Here is a 5,643-nt window from a genome sequence, read left to right on the forward strand (position 1 = left end):
AGTACTCCATTGTATATATATACCACATCTTCTTTATCCATTCATCTGTTGATGGACATCTAGGTTCTTTCCATAGTTTGGCTATTATGGACATTGCTGCTATAAACATTCGGGTGCACGTGCCCCATCAGATCATTACGTTTGTATCTTTAGGGTAAATACCCAGTAGTGCAATTGCTGGGTCATAGGGTAGTTCTATTTTCAATGTTTTGAGGAACCCCCATGCTGTTTTCCAGAGTGGTTGCACCAGCTTGCATTCCCACCAACAGTATAGGAGGGTTCCCCTTTCCCCACATCCTTGCCAGCATCTGTCACTTCCTGACTTGTTAATTTTAGCCATTCTGACTGGTGTGAGGTGGTATCTCATTGTGGTTTTGATTTGTATTTCCCTGATGCCCTGTGATGTGGAGCACTTTTTCATGTGTCTGTTGGCCATAGCTGTAGAATCTATAATTATATCAAATCTACCACTCCTGACATCAGTAGTTTAAGTTCTTCTTTCCTATTTTGTGAGCAGTCTGACCAAAGGCTTATCAATTTTATTGATCTTATTTATTTATTTTAAGTTTTTATTTATTTGACACATCAGGAGAAGGAATACAAGCAGGGGGAGTGGAAGAGGGAGAGGCAAGCTTCTGGCTGAGCAGGGAGCCTGATGTGGGGCTCCATCCCAGGACCCCAGGATCCTTACCTGAGCTGAAGGCAGATGCTTTATGACTGAGCCACCCAGACACCTCTGATCTTTTTTTTTTTTTTAAACCCTCCAACTTTTTAACTCACTGATTTTCTTCTCTTGTTCTTCTACTTTGTATTTTTGATTTATGCCCTAATCTTTTTTTTTTTTCTTTCTCCTGCTTACTCTGGGTGTAATTTGTTCTTTTTTTATTTTTTTAAGATGGAAGCTGATAATCATAGATTTGAGATTTTCCTTGCTTTCAAACTGAGTTAGTGCTGTAACGCCCCTCTAAGTATTGCTTGATCCCTGGCTTACCAGTTTTGATGAGTCATATTTTGGCACTCAGTCCATTGCTTGGGTTTTCCTTTCATTATGGATAATTTCCCTGCCGCTTTGCATGTGTAGCCATTTTTTATTGATTGTTGAGCACTGTTACTTTTTATCCTTGTGTGCTGGCTATTTTTATTTTCCTGAATTTTATTAGTTATTTATTTATTTATTTTTAGCTTCCTCCTGGGATATGGTTAAGTTTACTTAGAAACAGTTTGACCCTTTCAGGTCATGCCTTTAAATTTCTTAGGGCGGATTTGGGGGGGGTGGTTGTGGGTTGGAGCTGTGTTTACTCTAGGGGTAATCATTCCCTACTCCTGAAGCAAGATTCCACCTAAGGTCTCACGGTTTGCAAAGTTTTCATTCTGGCTTGTGGGAAGAGACCCTGTTCTGATCCTGTGTGAATGCTGGGTACCCCTTCCTCCACTGTGGACAGGTGGTCCGTTCCTGATTTCTGGTAATTTCTCCATACACACATGCTGATCGGTACTCTGCTACATACTTAAAGAGGACCCTTTCTCTGGAGTTTCACGAACTTGTGCACCATCCTTACCCAGGGCCATGCTCATCTTCTCCGTATCACTCCAAGTTTAGTGCATGTGCTGCGGAAGTGAGCGCCTGACTTCTCTGGAGTTGTCTTTTTGCTCAGCTCTGCCTTGCTCCAGGTCCTCAGGAATTGTCTCGGTATCTTTGGACTCTGGCTTTGTCTCCTCCATTCATGGAGTCTGCAAGCTGTGCCAGGGTCCCCTCCCTGTACCCTGGAAACTCTCTGGTCAGTGAGCTGAGCAATCATGGGGATCATTTGTTTCCTCTCTCCTAGGGATCCCGTACTTCGTGTCTGATGTGCCCTGTGCTGAAAACTGCTCTTTGGGATATTTGGTCAGTCCTGCCCAACCCCCATCCCCATCCCCAGGGGTTCTTGCGGGAGTGGGGGTAGGAGGAGGGCAAGTCTGGTCCCTGTTACTCCATCTTGGCCATTTAAACCTCATAAACATCTCACAGGACTTAGGGACTAGTATTACCCTTCACTTTCCAAATAAGAACTTCTGCAGGGCTGTTTTCAATAACTTCCCAAGGTGACCTGCTTGAAAGGGACAGTGTCTGTTCAAGAGCCCTGCATTGGAGCCTGCTCTGGGTGCCTGCACTCCCGCAGCTGGGAGACGGTGCCACCAGTGCCTGCTAGAGGGCGGCAGAGGTCCAGGATTGTTCTGGTAAATCTGGCGGCTTTTATTCCCCTCCCTGTGGCTTCTTTCACTTGATCCTTGTTCTTGGCTCCTGTCCTGTTGCCGCTTTCCTGTCCATTCCTAGCGATTTCTCAGCTCCAAGCTCTGCTCCTTCAGCTTTGCTTCTTGGACGGTGGGCTGAGATGCAGCCTGAGAAACACCCTCCCTGGGAAAGGAGTGTCGGGGTTGCGGTGGGGGGGTCAAGTTAGGAGCCCTGGGCAAGGGGGCCAACCATAGATGGCAGCTGGTGTGGAAAAGCTGATTTCCCGCTGCCCTCCAGTGTCATTTATACAAAATCGTGTAGGGTTTTAAAGCACGTTTGCAGGTTTTCACAAGCTAAAACCTGGTCACAGCTTCAACGGGGCTTGGCCGTCCATGGAACCCCACCTATCCCCCACTCCCCACCCACGTGGGACTGTTCCTCCACTTATTTTTTTTAAAAAAGTTGCTTTCCATGACCTTGATGAAATATATAAAGATATTTAAATGCTGTCAGCTCAGTCTTTAAGTGCTGTTCAAGAAACTGATATCAATTGGTTACTCTTGTTGAAAGTCCTGGAACTAAAATAAGCCATCCTCTGAGTCTTGACATCTGGAGTGGTCTCCTTCCTGGCATTGCTTTCTCTTCCAGCACAAATACAATCCTAGAGGGCCAAAGGAGGCAGAAGTTACCAGAAACCTTAACAGAATGCAGCTGCACGGAGACCACGAGACCCCTCTATATGTTCACACCTCCTGGATGTGGGTTCCTGGTGGGCTCACCTTTTTACCCCACGGAGCCTACCCAGCTCAGAGTCCGTGCCAATATGCATTCTTGAGCCGACTTAAGGGATTTGAGCTGCATATATTCTTTCCATATACCAGGCATCATGATCTCAAAGCCTTTTCGACATTTTTTATCTATTTATCCATTAATGCTTAATATACGTATAGGCCCTGGGCTGGTACATGGTGGGCAAAACAGCCACAATTGCTTATTTGTAGAGCTTGCAATCAACAGGATGTTCAGTGCAAAGGGAGCCTCGAGGATGAAGCCAGGAGAACTAACTGGGTCCTTGAGTCAAGAAAGACTTGCTGGAGAAACGAGCTCCCAGCTGGCCTGCAGGTGGAAAGTGCTGGGCATCAGGGAGAATTGGGTGGGGTATGAGCAAGACATCTCCTGCGGAGGGTCGTGGGGGGAGGAGAGAGGATGGTCTCTCCAGTTGGCAGTGTCTTGGACCCTGGGAGCTGTACTTGAGGGGGTTTGCCCAGCGATTTGTAGGGAAGCAGAAACGTGCCCGGTCATCTGAGCAGAGAGAGATTTAACCTGGGGAGAGCCTGGGGAGTGGAGGTCAGGAAGACTCCCTTGGGACTTCCAGAGCAGAAATTCAAGGGAAGTCATCACCAGTGCCTCCAGGGCCTGTGTTACCAAAGCAAGTGTGGCCAGGAGGCTGCCTGGAGACCTGAGAGCTGCCTGTCCACAGATATCATCTCCCTATGACACCCAGAGGCCAGAGACTGCAGCCGCGGGACAGAGAATCACAATTGCTCTTCTGCTGAACTCCACATCCCAGTGTACGTGCTCACAGACTGACCTAACCTCGATCCAGGGGGCAGTGATTCTGGGGCTCCAGGCATATCCTCGAGAAACAGAGAACAGTGCAGCAGGGACAAGGAGATGCTGATGACCACAGACAATGCAGAAAAATCAGTTTTGGAGAAGGAACTGAGTGTGTGTCTTGCCTCTCTCACTTACTGGCCACGTGCCCATATCCCTAAGCCTCAGTTTCTTTTTCTGTAAAGTAGAACTACAGTACTACCTGCTTAATGCGTATCATAAAACATTAGCCACCGCCGCAGAAGTCAAGTTCTTAGCACCATCCTGGGTGTGACGGTATAAATAATTTCAAATCATTGACAGTATAACCATTATTATTGTCAGTGATGTTTTTGTTATCATATGTTGAAAGCCATTACAAGATTTAGAAAGCAGAACAGAAAGATGCTCATCTTTGAGAAAAGTTGCAGTGGCTTCGGGGGGTCAGTGAGAATGACAACCATACATGCACTCATCAGGGTGAGGCTCCTAGGGCACCTGCTGGGCCATTCAGCTCCCACATCTTTGTCAAGGCACTGTGAATCTCAACACATTCAAATGGGCCACATGAGTGGCGCATGTAGGGTGGTCGGATCATTTCTCCACTTTTGGCCCAATGAGAATTTGACATACTCCAGGGGTCACTGTTGTTTTGTTTTGTTTTAAAGATTTATTTATTTATTTATTTGACAGAGAGAGACACAGCGAGAGAGGGAGCACAAGCAGGGGGAGAGGGAGAGGGAGAGGCAGGCTTCCCGCTGTGCCGGGAGCCTGATGTGGGGCTTGATCGCAGGACCCTGGGATCCCGACCTGAGCCGAAGACAGACGTCCGGAGGGGCCACCGTTTTTAAAACTCTGTCCAGTATTGTTCAAATGGCATAGCTTGCTTAGTCTGAACCATTTCAGGAGGTTGCTCTGGATTTTCTCTCCATCTCAAGGTGGCTTGGGGCCACGGGAGTCTCTGAACAGGGTTTGTACTCTTAGTCTGGGGGACAGTAGCAATGCGATTCTGGAAGGCTCTGTATTGTACTAACAGCTCCCAAACAAGGGTGGGAATGAGAGAGACCCCTGAACTGGGCTGATGTGGGGTTCATGCTGAGCCACACAAGCTGGAGTCCAAGGGCAAGGTTCATAGGCCCAACAGGGAACTTTCACTCAGAAAAATGAAAAAGGAACCAGCACCCAGGGGCTCAACTACACAGAAACTTAAAGGCCCAGGCCAGTAAAGCCTCCAGACTCAATATGTTGTGTGGTTGCTGGTGGGAACAAAGCTCCAAACCTCCTTGCAGATCCTGGGGGTCTGAGCCTGTAGGAAGAGGGTCTGGGGTTCCTACCTTACTATGCCAAAGGTGCTGTTTCAAACACTGTTTTGTTCCAACTATTTGATCTCCACACCAAATCTAGAGACAGATGCTATCCTATCTCCAGCTACAGATGAAGAAACTGAGATTCAGAGAGGGTAAGGCACTTGCCTCAGGTCACACAGCCAGTGAGTCGGATGGCTAGCACCTCAGTAGCCTGGCTCTGGACAGTGTGTCTGGCATCCTGTCTCTCCACAGATGTGTCTGTGCACCTTCCTGTCGCAGGCTCTACAGCCCATCCTGAGGGCAGCTGGGAGACTCTTTAGTAGTCTTCAATCTGGTCTGCAGAAATTGTGGATATTTAAACCACTCATTAATCATAAAAGACAGTCAGCCCAGAGGGGTTGGGGGGCATTGCTCTGTAGGAAAGACCGTGACTAAGGCAGGACCAGAAAAAGCTCAGTCCAGTCCCCGGAGTAGTGTGTGCATGTGTGCACATGTATGTGTGTCCATGTGTGTATGCACATATGTATGTGT

At 47.7% G+C, this 5,643-nt stretch overlaps 1 pseudogene; it reads right to left on the reverse strand.

Annotated features, from left to right (window-relative positions):
* Positions 1-1,510: 1,510 nt before the first annotated feature.
* On the reverse strand, positions 1,511-1,624 carry LOC123955881 (annotated as a pseudogene).
* Between the last annotated feature and the right edge of the window lie 4,019 nt (positions 1,625-5,643).

Source organism: Meles meles, chromosome 13, assembly GCF_922984935.1.
Source record: "Meles meles chromosome 13, mMelMel3.1 paternal haplotype, whole genome shotgun sequence".
NCBI classification, from domain to species: Eukaryota; Metazoa; Chordata; class Mammalia; order Carnivora; family Mustelidae; genus Meles; species Meles meles.